At 38.5% G+C, this 15852-nt stretch overlaps 1 protein-coding gene across 4 annotated transcripts in view; it reads left to right on the top strand.

The window, feature by feature from the left end:
- The first annotated feature begins 4353 nt into the window (after positions 1-4353).
- The window catches only part of TRIQK (triple QxxK/R motif containing), an 81320-nt gene continuing 69821 nt past the window's right edge, over positions 4354-15852 (top strand). For 2 of the 4 annotated variants that reach the window (XM_033202719.1, XM_033202718.1), the window contains exons 1-2: positions 4354-4491; positions 11299-11457. The gene's annotated coding sequence lies outside the window, so the exon portion shown is untranslated. Of the gene's footprint in view, positions 4691-4852; positions 4878-10408; positions 10470-11298; positions 11458-15852 lie in introns of those variants that run through there. The other 2 variants (XM_033202721.1, XM_033202720.1) reach the window with 2 other exon arrangements.

The raw sequence follows: 15852 nt of genomic DNA, 5'->3' as shown, positions 1-15852 counted from the left end.
CCAACCCAAGTGCCCATCAATAATAGACTGGATAAAGAAAATGTGGCACATATACACCATGGAATACTATGCAGCCATAATAAAGGAGGAGTTCATGTTCCTTGCAGAGACATGGATGAAGCTGGAAATAATCATTCTCAGCAAACTAACACAGGAACAGAAAACCAAACATCACATGTTCTCCCTCATAAGTGGGAGTTGAACAATGAGAACACATGGACACAGGTAGGGGAACATCACACACCAGGGCCTGTCGGTGGGGTGGGAGGCTAGGGGAGGGGTAGCATTAAGAGAAATACCTGATGTAGATGACGGGCTGATGGGTGCAGCACACCATCATGGCATGTGTATACCTATGTAACAAATCTGCACTTTCTGCACATGTATCACAGAACTTAAAGTGTAATTTTAAAAAAAATGAGAGAAATGGCTGGCAGTTACACATTTGAAATTATATCAATATGTTTGCATTTGTGACTCCATCTTTCTTTCACTTATGAAATAATTATCTATATCAGTTCTTATATCTGAAGAGTATTTTGAGATAATATTTTTCTAGATTTCAGAGACAGTTTTGAATTCAAATCTTCAAAAGGCAAACAAGCACTGAACTATGCATTTTCTAATGTAGGTCCATGCTTTCTGAGGCAGGAGGCTGCACCAAACTCTGCAGGCGGTACTTGGAAAGCAGACCAATCTGAGGACTAGCTAAAACAGTTTCAGGGGTAAGCAGCTCCCCATAAGACATGCACCCCGTGTGTCATGTGAGTTTACCATTGCCATGGCAACACCCAGAAATTACTGCCCCTTTCCATGGCAATGACCCTACAACCTGGAAGTTATCATCCTCATCCTAGAAATTTCTGCATAAACTACCACTTAATTTGCATATAATTAAAAGTGGGTGTACATATGAGTGCAGAACTGCCTCTGAGCTGCTACTCCGAGCACACTGCCAAGCAGTACCTCTACTGCTGATGTATACTCTTAGTTTAATAAGAATTGCTATTACCATCAGCTAGCCTTTGAATTCTTTCCTGTCAAAGCCAAGAACCCACCTAGCCTAAGCCTCAATTTTGAACTTGCTTGTCCTGCATCCTTTCCATGGAGTTCATTCTACATAAGTGCTGTGTAACTCTAAATTCAAATAATATACAAGTCAGTGAAAATGTTTTTATGTTTTATTACTTTTTCTGAGTTTTCAAAAGGAATTTTTTCTGTAAGAAAAGCAAACCCATTTTCCGGTTTTTATTAAGTGGTTTAAAATACAGTACTATAAGTTCAAACCAAAACTTTCAAGCATAGACTTTGGGGATCACAGGGCTTTCTTAAATGAACTTACACAAAAAATCATTGCTTTAAGTGTTTTAAGCAAAATTCGCGTTAACTGCCTCCCTGATATTGTCCTAGGATGATTGAAAGGAAGTAGCAATATGTGTATTTGATCTATTAAGCGATCCAAGCTACTCGGAGAGTCATGTTGGGTAATTATTTTGTCTTACAATTTAGGGCAAAGGACTGCTGAATAAGATTAAGTAATATGCGTCATTCACTTTTCACAGAATCGTAATTTTGTTAAGATATTTGAGCTTCATGTTTCTAAAACAAATTTTTGCAAATGATTCAAATAGATTTTTTTTTAAATTTCAAGCAATATGCATATTCATCTAGGACAAAGGTTTTAGCACATACAATTATTAGATTCTAGTTTATATTTCAACTTGCTAGAAATGTAAGTCAATAATATATGTCTTTATATGGTAAAGAAATAAGCATATAACGTACATCTGGAGGTTTTAAGTTTACATTAAGCTATTTACTTCTTGTTCAGTGTTCCTAAGACATAATTATTTATTGTATAAATTATGTTTGTTCTTCATAAATTCTTGTAATATACATTTGGGCCTAGGGAAGGATTTCAAACATGTTCCAAGGTTTATAGTATGACATGAGGTAAAAAATGAGTAACTGAAGTTTGAATAGCATGAGACTCTTCTACTCCAAAATTTACAATATATCTCTTCTATCTACATATCATTTGTAAAAGAAATAGTTGGCACTACACCCTTGAAATTATGTTCTACTTGGGAGTATTAATTAGAAATATTTAGGAGTTTAATTATTTGAAAAACACCTGAAAGACAACTTTACAATAGTTAAATTCACACAGAGTAAGTTGGCTGGTGCCCATTTTGTAGATTAGCAAACTGTTTGTAGAACAATTAGCTAGGACTAGCTCATCTCATAAAAATAGGTTCACAAAAGAAATGCAGTGGTAGAGACTCATTGTTTGCTGTTCCATTCGTATTTTGAAACAATAGATACAGTTTTAAAATGTACTCCTATGCATATAGAACATATTTTCTACTGGATGTTTAACTAGACACCAAGGTGTAAAGTTCCAGAAATTTGAGTGCATGCTTCAAACATCTGGAGCTATACATATGGGTAGTATACAGCTGTGTTTATTTCAATGATTACACATTTACATGCATATAATACATTTATTTAAAGTATAATATATATGTGAGAATATTCAAACAAATGCACTTCCTGTACATCTTTAAATATGTAATGAAAATGGACTCAAGTACATTCACCACTTTTATTTAAATCTTACAGCCTTTATTTATATACTTATTAACATATAATCATAACTCTTTTTAGTCTAAAACCAATTTTTTTTTTTTTGAGACGGAGTCCCACTCAGTTGCCCAGGCTGGAGTGCAATGATGCAATCTCTGCTCACTGTAACCTCTGCCTCCCAGGCTAAAGCCATTCTCCTGCCTCAGCCTCCTGAGTAGCTGGGATTACAGGTGCCCGTCATCATGCCTGGCTAATTTTTGTATTTTTAGTAGAGATGGGTTTTCACCACGTTGTCCAGGCTGGTCTGGAACTCCTGACCTCAGGCAATCCGTCCACCTCAGCCTCCGAAAGTGCTGGGATTACAGGCATGAGACACCGTGCCTGACCAAAAGAAATATTTTTAAAAGATTAAAGAAAATGGGGACTCTGAGTCATACAAATCAGGAAAGTTTTATAGAGAGTTATTCACATTTAGCAAGCTTTCAGAAGAATTTGGAAATTCAGCAGGTCAAGAGTGTAAAATTATTTGTAATTGGAATGGGTTTCTTTTATTCCAACAATTGCATCACAGTATGATGAACATTTTAATTGAATCTCAAGGCACTTGTCCAGAGGTACTCTTTTTTTTTTTTTTTTTCTTTTTTCTTACTACAACCGTATCAGACAAGATAAACCCTTCTGGGTTTTGGTTTAATATGGAAGGAAAAAGAGTTTCACTATTTTAAAGCCACACACACAAGTAATCTGGTTAAGTGTATTAATATAATCTCATTTAACTCTACCTTTATTTCTGGGAGAGGAACTGGAGACCAGAAAATGATTTAGGAGGACAGAAAATAAAATTACATTTTGGATTCAATTCCTGGCCATAATATCCTGTGAGATTTCAGAAAGCCTTCTGGTTAGTCTATTTATACTTGTCTCAGTTTTTTTTGTATGCTACTTTCTTTCTCAAGGGCTTTTGTAAAAAGATATGATGGGGCTGGCCTAGAGGAAGGTGACTTTTATGTGAGCAAGATAAAAATTAAATTGGAGGTTGCATAATTTTTTGAAGGAATTTTAGATTTAGTTTACCACAATATTAAAAATGATGACTGCAGGCATTTAGATCTGTTGAATGATTGAATAAATCTAGCCTTTCCTAGTCTGTGATTCATTGTTCATAGGCTGTGGATAATACTCTTAGTGGGTTTTGTAAGGATTACATGAGTATAATGTATAAAGCATTCAATATTCGAATACTTTTCAAATAACTAACATCTTAATATTTCATTCCCATTTTGTAGATGTGAAGATTGAGTACCTGAACAGAGGTTCCTAAATCTTAATTGTAGGTCATGTTTTTGCAGTCTTTCCTACTTTTATTAATCTCTGGTTAATGTTAATATAAAACGATTTTTTTCTTTTTTGCTGTTTGAATGTGCAATGAATTCATTGTTTACACAGACAGTGTACCCTTCCACTTAGGGATGCTTCTTACGGATGATCCTGTGAATTGGGGAGTGTGTGTGTATGAGATGGGAGGGTTCAGTAATCAAAATAACATAGTTTTCCGTTTTATATTTACAAAACAAGTCACAGTCTTTACTTTTAATTTCTACAGTCACCTCGTGAGATAGGTATTAGCTCTCCAGCGTGGCATCAAAATGAGGGAAAGGCCTCAGGGCCAGCGCCTTTGCGTCCTGGACCGGCGTAGAGGCGGGAGAAAGACCGACCAATCCGAGAGCAGGCTGAGGCCTGGTCCCGCCCCTGCGGGCATAGCCCCGCCTCTTTTTCGCCTCACCCTTTGGGTGTAGGGGTGTGCGGCTGGCTTGTCCCGCCCCTGCCCCTGAGTGACAGGACCGTGGACAGCAACGTTTCCCACCGGACACGAAGTTTGTCGGCCCTTGCCTTGGCAGAGCTGAGGTGTGTGTCCGGCGAGTGCGAGGGGATTGGGGAGACCCTGCCCAGGAAGCTCGGGGTCCGGGAATGAAAACGGGCGCACCTCCTTAGCGAGCCCTAAAGCGTTTAGGAGACGATCGTTCCCTCCCTGGGAACGGCAGTTGGGCGGGCTGGGCGGAGGGAGGCTCTGCAAGAGAAACCCGGAGTCCAGGAAACCCAGTAGGTACGATGATCACTGAAGGACCCGTTCCCGATGAGCAGGGCGCTGGCTGCGGGGTGGGGGATGGAGGGTGCTAGGTTCGGTGGGCGTGGCCGTTGCGGTTGCTAAGGAACGCGCGGTTCCAGCACTGCCAGCGTGTTTGGCGCCAGCCGCTGGGCCCTGGACACGTTAGGCCCGCCCATCTTCCAAGGTCTTCCACGCGGCTCGGGATTGGCTCCTTTGTGATGTCCGATAACTCGCGGCCGCTTATTTCTCTGTGCAGCTCTCTGGGTTCTGCAGTTCCCTTATGGGGCCCCCTTTCCCGTGGTACTCCTCTCCACTCTTTCTCCTGCTTCCTCTTATTAATGAACGAGTATTTGCATACCAAAACATTTGCAGAGAAGAGATTCAGACAGGACTAGGTGGCTTTATTGGTAGTGGTGAGGTTGGGGGGCGGGGGTATTTTTCTTGGAGCTTGGTGAATTCCTGAATCCATCAGATGTTGGTGTCCACGTGGATGTCTAGGAAAAGGGGATTGGAGATCAGGTTTCTTCTACTTGGAGTTATCTGCTGCTTGTTTGAGCTTAATACACCTCCTGAAGAAGTTGAAGCAATTTATTGCTGGAGGAGCCCCAATGTATAATCTCCCTTAGATTCTCTACTGTGGAGAGTTGTGCTAAACCTTTAGAGCTGTTTTTGCTTCACCCGGCTCATACTTAATGATCAACAAGTATGGTATGAGATGGTAACCTTAGACAACCATTTCAAATCTCCCTTTGTTTGCTTATGTACTCTGTCTCCCAATGATTCAGAGACAGAGTACATTCCAGAAAGAAAACACAAAAGAGGTAAAAATCTTTTACTTCCCTCTGCCAGGTTTACCGTGTAAACCCCCAGGAAGGAAGCTTGTACCGCTTGTTAACATTGGAAAGAGCATGGGCCTACAAGTCCGGAAACTGGCAGGGTTAAGAAATGTTTGTCCTTGGGCAATAACTCGTAATTGTTTTGTTATCTGTAAATTGGAGACTCTAGGATATGCCCTAAAAAATAAGGAATAATTGATTGTGAAAGTATCATTTATGATCTACGCAAACGTAAAGCATTATTGATTATACTCTTAATGTTTTTGTCTATATGATCTGAATTTATAAACAAGTATAAGTATTGCCATTCAGCTTTAAGTATTTTCAAATTTCCCTTGTGATTTTTTTTTTTTTTTTAAATCTTTGGGTTATTTAGAAATGGGGAAGAAATCCGCTCGTCTGTTCGTTATTGATTCTGTGTTGGCTCTGGTTAGGTAGCACCTGTAATGATGTCTTGAACAACACTTTTTCGGCTTTAATATCACTAGGTATATACATATACCTGACAAGATTGGGAAACATTACCTTTTAACGCAAGGATGACTAACCTTTTTGGTGTCATTTACCACTTTGAGAAACCAAGGAAAGCTATTGACTTGCTCCTCAGAAAAACGCAAAAAATTAGGCTTAAAAAAAATTTGTAAGCCTAAATGGACCCTGTTTTTGTTCAACTTCTTTAGGGATAAGGAAATTATTCTCTCCCACTTGCCTCATCCTACAGAGAGACTAAGTAACTTTTACCCAAGGCTACATAGCTGGGAGCAGAGTGGGGCTTTTGCCTTTCTTCCACAGTGCCTCTTACCATTGCATACCTTAGTTCAGGGCCTTCAGTCATCTGCAGTTCCCTTTTGGGACCCCCATTCCCATGGTACTTTTTTTTTTTTGAGCGCTAACAAACAGGAACTATCAGTGTTCAGTTAATTGTTGCTATCTTACAAAGCCATGTAATCTATGTTTTATCCCAAATGCCCTTTGATCATAACCTCTTAAAGCATATTCTGGTATTTAAACAAGTAAAAAGAATATCATCAAATATTTTGAGAAAAATGTGAAATTGTATTTTTTTTTTTTTTTTTTTTGAGATGGAGTTTCACTCTTGTTGCCCAGGCTGGAGTGCAGTGGTGTGATCTCAGCTCACCACAACCTCTGCCTCCCTGGTTCAAGCGATTCTCCTGCCTCAGCCTCCCGAGTAGCTGGGATTACAGGAATGCACCACCACACCCGGCTAATTTTGTATTTTTAGTAGAGACGGGGTTGTTCCATGTTGGTCAGGCTGGTCTCGAACTCCCAACCTCAGTGATCTGCCCACCTCAGCCTCCCAAAGTGTTGGGATTATAGGCGTGAGCCACCGTGCCTGGCCAAAATGGTACTTTTGACTTACCCCGGATCTCTTTGGTCTAATATGGGTTAATGTTAACCTCAGGAATCTATTATTATTTGCATTTTATAATCCACATCTTCTCTTTTCCATCTCTATTCCATAAATGAAACAAAATTCATGTACATATTTTACAGTTTTATTTCCAAAGATGAAATAAAATATTTCAATATTATAATAAGAAATAATGGATACCATTATATGCCAAAATTCTAGATGTTTATAGAGATAAATATGTACAACTTTTAATAAGTGAGTTACATATCAATCAGATAACCAAAGGTGTGTCCAGCAGGTGTAGGTGAATTGTACAGAGAAAGTATGTAATTGATTGAAATGGGGTCATGAAGGGTGTCTATGAATTCAGGTTAGACAAGGCTAGGGCTGAGCAACATTGAAATAAGTATAACAAGATTTGTACAGCTATTAAGCTGTCAATGGGTTCTTGTGGTTGGAAAATCAAAAGAAGTTCAGTGATTGGGGCCTAATCTAGAGAAAAGTGGCTAGAGTTGAGGCAGTATGAACCTGCTGGCAAAGGCTGAGAAGCCTCTTATATGACACGCAAAACTATTTGCATCTTGTAGGCAATGAGGATCCATTTCAGGTTTTCAAATGGAGAGCAGCACGATCAAATTGGTATTTTAAAATGGTTCTGAAGCTTTTTCAAATACTGTACCACCCTTTCTAAAATTCTTTAATTCTATAATTATACTTTCATGGAATAAAAGTGGTATAGAGGTATACATAGGTTTTCATTTTAGGGGGAATATATAAACAATCCCCTAGTTACTCTAGGAACTTACGCGGTAGGTAAACTTATGTGAGCAGGTTGTTAAATAAACGTAAATCATTAACATTTTTCGAATATTAAGAAGTTACTTATAAAGTAAACACGTAATCTGTTCTTGCTTCTGAGTAGATAGAACTGCTTTAAGACAAAACATAATGTATATGGTTGCATACTGCACCACTTTTATATAAGGCTTATAAAAACTTTATGAAAGCTTGAGACGATAGTTTAGTTATAGATCACTTGAATATATTTAGATTTTCTTTGCTTAGATATTTAAAAACAATGTTTAAAATTAATGCTTTGCATTTCTTCTAATAAAATTAATACATTTGTTTGGAATGCCTTTGTAGAATTTGACTGAATACATACCCCCTTTGAACCTTGATTTAGATATATAATGAAAATAGTTATTCAGATGATGTTGTCTCATATTTATGTAGACTTTGATATTTGACACATTTTCATAAAAATACTTCATTTCATTCTTACTTCACATATATATGTGTATATGTATATATGTGTATATGTGTATGTACACATAAACATACATATACGTATATTTATATACCTACATACACATGTATATTTATATACCTATTTACATATATGTATATATGCTTATGTATACTTGTATGTATACATAAAAAGGCTCTTACTCCGTTTTACAGAGGTAGAGTCTGTAGTTCTGGTGAATGGTCTGAACATAGAGGAAAGAGAAGTAAGCTCTATGATCAGATAGATTTGAGTTCAAATCTCTGCTCCTTTCCCTGTCAACTTTGCATGCTTGGGCAAGTCAGTTAATCATTAGGAAACTCAGTTTCCTCAGTTGGGAAATTGTACCTATCACACAGAAGTGTTATGAAAATTTATGATATGTGATGTGCTTACCACAGTGTTTGCCACATTAGTTGCTAGTCAACAAATGGGTAGCTGCTGATATTATTACTAATATTAACAATCATCATTAATAAGGCTCCTAACACCCATCACTTGCATTTTCAGAATCCAGAAGTTCTGCAGAATTAAACTTTGTCAAGTTTTCTACAAACTTAATTGAGACAAAAACCAGACTTGAAATGACATGGGACTATTTACGTATTTAGTAGGCATAAGATTTTTCTATGAAGTATTAATGTGCTTCCCCCACATCCTTTCAGGAGTGTTACGTAATTATAGTAGATGGAATTTATTACATTTTTTATAATCTAAAATCATTCAAGACATATCTGGCCCAAACATTTTAGATAAGGACTGTAGACTTGTATTTTTATGACACTTGTATTGTAATAACAGCTTTATTGAGCTATATTTCACAACCATAAGGTTTACCATTTTAAAGTGTGCAATTCAGGAGTTTTTAGAATACTCCTAATATTGTGCAACTATCTAATTTCAGAATATTTTCATTATCTCAAATAGAAATTCTGTACCCGTTATGTCAGTTCCCATCCCTTCTGCCTCCGCCCCCTTAAAGCAACCACTGATCTATTTTCTTTCTCTATTGACCTTCCCATTCTGGACATTTCACATAAAGGGAACAATAGAAGTTATGTATTAAGTGGACTTTTGTGACTGACTTCTTTCACTTAAGACACGTGTTTACAAGGTTCATCCATGTTGCAGCATTATCAGTATTTCATTCTTTTTAATATTCCATCATATCAATATATACCACATTTATATACCTGTTCATCATGAGTTGTTTCTACCTTTTGGCTATTAGAATAATGCTGCTATGCGCCGGACGCGGGGGCTCACGCCTGTAATCCCAGCACTTTGGGAGGCCGGGGTGGGAGGATCACGAGGTCAGGAGATCAAGACCATCTTGGCTAACACGGTGAAACCCCGTCTCTACTGAAAATACAAAAAATTAGACGGGCGTGGTGGTGGGCCCCTGTAGTCCCAGCTACTTGGGAGGTTGAGGCAGGAGAATGGAGTGAACCCAGGAGGAGGAACTTGCAGCAAGCCGAGATCGCGCCACTGCACTCCAGCCTGGGCAACAGAGGGAGACTCCCTCTCAAAAAAAAAAAAAAAAAAAAAGAATAATGCTGCTATAAACATTTGTATATAAGTTTTTGTGCAGAGATGTTTTCATTTTTCTTGGATATATATATCTAAGTAAAATTGCTGGTAACTCAGTAACTCTGTATTTGGATTTTTGAGGAGCTGCCAAATTTTTCCAAGTGTGGCTGTATCATTTTACATTTCTACCAGCAATATATGAAGGTTCCAGTTTCTCCACATCCTCATCTCCTCTTGCATTTTTTTAAAAAAATAGCCTTCCTAGTAGGAGTAAAGTGGTATCTCATTATGGTTTTTATTTGGATTTTCCTAACAACTACTGATGTTGAGCATCTTTTCATGTGCTTTTTGGCAATTCGTATGTCTTCTCTGGAAAATTGTTTAAATATTTTGCCCATTTAAAACTTGTATTATTTGATCTTTTATGTTGAGCTGTGAGAGTTCTTTATGTATTCTGGGCATAAGACCTTTATCATATATATGGTGTGCAAGTATTTTCTTCTATTCTGTGGACTGTCTTTGCACTTTTTTGGTCATGTTCTTTAAAGCACAAAATTTTTATTTTAATGCAGTCCAATTTGTTTTTTATTTTGTTGCTTGTGCTTTTGGTGCTGTATCTAAGAGACTATTTTCTAACTCAAAGTAATAAAGTTTTATTCCCATGTTTTCCTTTAAATGTTTTATAGTTTTAGTCTTCACATTTAGTTCTGTGATTCATCTTGAATAAAGTTTTGTGTTTGCTGTGAGGTAAGGGTCTAACTTTATTATTTTGTAGCACCTTTGTTAAAAAAGATTATTCTTTCATATTATTACTCTTGACTTGTGTTGTTAACACTATTTAAAAGCAACCCCAAAATTGCTATTATTAATTATCTCATTAGAATTAGTAAAGTAAAGCTTGCGTTCCCGAATAGTTGGGGTTAAATTTTGATTTGGTATTATTTTTAGACAGCAGTTTGGAAATATTTAAATTTTACATTCTTATCCACATGAGAGCAATTGCAGTGTAAAACTAGACATAAGTTCATTGCCTGGCATTTAATATGTATTCGGTAAATATTCACTGTACAAAAATGAATAAATCATGCATTACCTGCTTGTTATTCCATGTTGCTTTTAAAATGGGCTTTTAGAAAGTAACATATACTTAAACATTTAAGACTGAATAAATATAATTGTTTTTTAAGTCAGCCTTGTGCAAATTAAAATAACAAAATAATTTTATATCAGTCTCTTTACATTTATTCTTGACTTTAGAAAACAGTAGAAGCATCTCCTGCTACTTTTCAGATAATTGTTTAAGACACACTGGGTCACATAAATTTAAATAGATTTTTCTGTTACAGTACTTCTCAGAGCCTTCGTAATAATATGAGAATGTGCCTTGTTAAAATGGGGCATAATATGCAACAATTTCCAATTATATTTCGCATAGAAACGTATTCAGATTGAATAAATAACAGCAAACCAAGAAACACCTTTTGGAAATGTTTTCCCTGTGATTTAAGTTTGTGGACAATTAGGGAACTGGAGATCATCCATTTACTATTTCTATATACTTTGTTTTGAATTTCAGTAAGAAAAATCACCAAGAATATTATTTTTGGTATTTGGAATTGAATTTGCCAGGAATGCAAGCACAGCTACCTAACTAAAGACCTTGGCTTTGGAAACATCTTACCCCTTGGCAACTCTCCAGAGTTTAGACTTGGCAGCATCAAAGACACAACGCAAGGTGTGTTTATTTGATTTAACATTTTGCAAGAGGTGTTTTGATTTGTGGTTTGTTTTCTTTCACTTTGTACTTATTGCTTTGGGTTGTTTTCTTCTGGCAATGAACCTGGGTTCCAAGCATAGTTTTTTCTTATGGAAGGCAGTATTACAATAAGGAAATGTTTTTACTTGTATTTATTTTGTGATATTTCAGCAAATCCAAATAAATGAAGTAACATTTATAAAGCCATACATTTATAACTGATTTATTTGTTAAACGTTTAGTATTATCAATTGTCTATTAAGATTTGTTGCTACATTAAATGCTTGGTCTGTCTTGATGTTTAGTGCATCATTATAATTGGTATATTGCAATATTTTGGTAATTATTTATTGGTTTTAATCACTGTCCTGCATATTAAGTAATGAACAGATTAATATCATCATAAAATGTCATTTACTCAGCAATATTTCTTAGTAAGTTGATACATCCATTTTCTCATGTATTGTGGAGAGAGGAAACATGACATAAAATGGAAGAATATGGGTGTCTGTTTATCTCTGACCTCATCACTTACTGTTCTTTCCCACTCCTCACTCTACTCAAAGCCTTTAAATAGCTCTTCATTTTACTCAACATCAAATCTAAATAAAGCTTTTAAACTGGCCTAAATGTCTCTGCAATACTTGAACCATTGTTACTCCTCTAATTTCGTCTTTAACTCTTCTCATCATCATCCTCTTGGCCTGGACATACTGCCTTCCTTTTTGCTCTCTAACATGCCAGGCATTTTCTCATCTCGGAATTTTCACACTTGCTATTCTTTCTACTGAATTGCTCTTCATCCATATATAGTGATTGCTTGACCAATTTCCTTCCTTTTCTTTTGGTCTTTATTAAAAGTTCACCTTCTAAGTGGAGTCTTACCTGATGACCATCCAACGCATTATATTTTTTCTTTGCTCTATGATTTTTGTCACTATCTGTTAAACTATGTATTTACACTTATTTTTCTTGCTTATTATCATTATCCCTCATAAGAATATAAGGCATATGAAGGCAGGAATTTTCGTTTGCTCTGTTTTCACTCTATCTCTAGAACCGGAGTGGCCCCTGGCCCTTGATGAGTGAATGCATGAATGATCAGTGAATCCAGTAAATGTGTTTTAACTACTTGCTAAGAGCAAGGCATTAACAATTCCTACCTTCAGGAGTATAGTTTAACAAAGGAAATGGATAATTCCAGCAGCCATTTTACTATAGTATTGTTTTATAATAAGAGTATGAAAAGAATGCTGTCATCACTTGGAAAAGCAGCATTTAAATCAGACTATGCCGTACTTATGAAAGGCTTTTGGAGAAAAGTAACCCTTTGTATCAGTCAGAGGAGCTCAGGTTATACTGTAGAAAAAGCAAGCCCAAATTTCAATGTCTTAACACAACACATAAACTACATATCCAAAATGAGTTGATAGGGCAGTTGTGGACCCAAGATAGTGAAGGTTTTATCCAAATATACTTCCATGATCATTGCAGCAGTGGGAAGGGAGTGTGGCTCATTATGTACTGGCATTTAGAGTTTCACTGGTCAAAGCAAATTGCTAAATTTTGAATGGGGAACTGTGAAGTGCAGTATTGCCTTCTATCCAGAGGGAAAGGGGAATTATAAGATTAATCAGCTGAATTAATGACTGTCATACCTTTGTACTGATTTAAAGGAGTATAAGATATCCAGGTAAAAGGTATTTAAAAGCATTTTCAGATGATATACCTAGGTGTAGTTTTTTTTTTGACATTTATCTTTTTTGATGTTCTCTGAGATTCTTGGATTTATGGTTTGGTGTCTGACATTTATTCTCAGTCATTATTGTTTCAAATATTTCTTCTGTTCTTATCTTTTTCTTCATCTTCTGATATTCCCATTATGCATATGTTATACCTTTTAGAGTTGTACCATAATCTTTGAGTATTCTGTTCTCTGTGTGTGTGTGTTTTATCTTTGTTTTCTGGTTTTGGAGGTTTCTATTGATTTATCTCAAGCTTAGAGATCTTTCCTCAGCTAGTGTTCAATCTATGAATAAGCTCATCAAAGGCACTCTTCATTTCTGCTGTTGTGTTTTTGATCACGAGCATTTCTTTTGGTTCCTTCTTAAGATTTCCATCACTTTGCTTACATTATCCATCTGTTATTGCATGGTGTCTACTTTATCCATTAGAGCCCTTGGCATATTAATCATATTTAAGTTTCCAGTTTGATAATTTCAACATCCCTGCCATGTCTGGTTCTGATGTTTGTGTATCTCTTCAAATTGTGTTTTTTGTTTTGTTTTGTTTTGTTTTGCCTTTTAGTATGCCTTGTAATTTTTTTCTTGATAGCTGAATATGGTGTACTGGGTAAAAGGAACTGCTGTAAATAGGCCTCTAGTGATTTGTTTTTCTAAAGACCACCAGAGCGGGCACAAAAGAACCAGTGAGTAGGCAAGGGTAGGAGCAAAACTGCAAGTTTATTTTGGTCACCTAAGGTGTGGGGAAGAGGTCTGTCGGCCTCCGGCAAAGAAGGCCGACAGAGTCCCCCGGTGGGGCTCTCGGACAGAGTTCCCACAGTCCCGACATCCCGACAGGAGTGGGGCTGTGAGAAGGCCGCGTGTGGCGTCCCTCCGGAGCGGCTTTTCTAGGAGTGGGAGGGCAATAGGCGGGGCACGGGCATGTCAGGGGCGTTCCACAGGTGCGACCAGGTAAATCTTGGTCTCTTCGGATTGACATCACCTGGCGCATGCCTAGTTGGTCTGCACCTTCCCGGGCGCCGGCTGCATTTTCGCGCTCACGGGAAAAGTTGGTGAAGAAGAACCCGGAAGTGCACCATCTTGCCTCCGTTCGTCCAAACATTCCAACCTTTTATTGGTAATAGTGATAAAGGGGCGCTGTGGTCTGTCTGGCTACTTCCTGCTGTTAAGGGGCGCTGTTAAGGTCGGGGCCCATGGTTGGCATTTGGACGTACGGATGAAGAATAAAATAAGGCACAGTATTAGTATAGGAACGAGGAATGGAAGCATTTGTTGGAATAGGGGCAAAACCCAGAAGGAAGGTCCCAGCAAGGTTGAGGAGTATGAGATAGTTAAGAAAATTTAGTAAGTTTGAGGCGAGTAGGGGAAAGCCAAACTGATTTCCACTGATTGCTTTCAGTAGGGACCCTTTTTAGCTGGGAATGAGGAACGAGTGCGCAGAGTAGTTGTTGGCCAGGCAGCAATTAAGGAGTGGAGTTTTTGTGGAGTGGATGGCTTTCCGCTTACTCCTACTACAGAGATATTGGATGGAAGGCTAGGTCCAGAGAAGGACGGCAAAACAGAATAGGTAGCCTCGCTGTTGATTAAAAAATTGATTGTCTTACCCGCTACCAGGAGAGTTACCTGCGGCTCTGCGAGGGTGATGGGGGTCCCCGAGTCTCGGCACCTTCAGTTGTAGTTGTTGTCCAGATGTAGGAGCTGGAAGGAGCTCCCAGGATCCTGGGAAAGGGGGTCACGTGGAGACGCAGCACCTGTTCTCAGGGTGGGGCAATCAGACTTCCAGTGTCCTCCCTGCTGGCAAGCAGGGCAGGGGGCTGCTGGTGGACGAGGGTTAGGACATTCACTGGCCCAATGTCCTGACGCCTTGCACTTATAACAAGGCTGCGTTGGGGCTCGGGGACCTTGCGGACACCTGTTGGCATAGTGTCCTGCCTTGCCACACTTATAGCAGGCTCCTTTCGTAGCCTTGGAGTCTGCGGAGTGTGTACTCTCTGGCCTGGGGTTACCACTGGGCTGTAAAGCCACTGCTAGGAGCTGTAACTTCTGTTTGAGGCGAGCCTGCCGTCTCCTCTCTGGAGTTATAGACCTTAAAGGCTAATTTAACCAGGTCTTGTATTGGTGTCTGAGGACCATCCTCTACCTTTTGAAGTTTTTTACGAATGTCAGGAGCTGATTGAGAAATGAAATAAGACGCCAAAATGGTGGCCCCTGTGGGGGAGGCCGGATCTAACCGGGTATACTGGGTTAGAACCTCAGTCAGTTTAGGGTAGAGGTTAGGATAACCTGGAGGTTATGCCAAGTTAAGTCATAGGCCTGACAAAGGTATCTAAATTTCTTTATGTATATGGTAGGATTAGCTGAGAAATCACCTAAACGCTTCTCAATTTTGGAAAGATCGGCCAATGAAAAAGGGACATGTACTCTGACTACCCCCTCCGCCCCAGCCACCTCTCACAAAGGTGCTAACACTGTAGGAGGGTGTGGGCAGAGATAGGGGACTCAAGACAGCCAGTTGGGGGCCCGGAAGGAGGCACGGGACCGAGTGGATTACTAGTAGATAAGGAGGAGGAAGGAGGAGTCTGGGCAGGAAGGGAGGGGGTGGGGAGAGAAGGAGGAGTATAGGGACGAGAGC

The sequence above is a fragment of the Trachypithecus francoisi genome, unplaced genomic scaffold, assembly GCF_009764315.1.
Source record: "Trachypithecus francoisi isolate TF-2019V2 unplaced genomic scaffold, Tfra_2.0 Lachesis_group7, whole genome shotgun sequence".
Taxonomy (NCBI): Eukaryota; Metazoa; Chordata; class Mammalia; order Primates; family Cercopithecidae; genus Trachypithecus; species Trachypithecus francoisi.
This window is presented reverse-complemented; position numbering and strand designations above follow the sequence as displayed.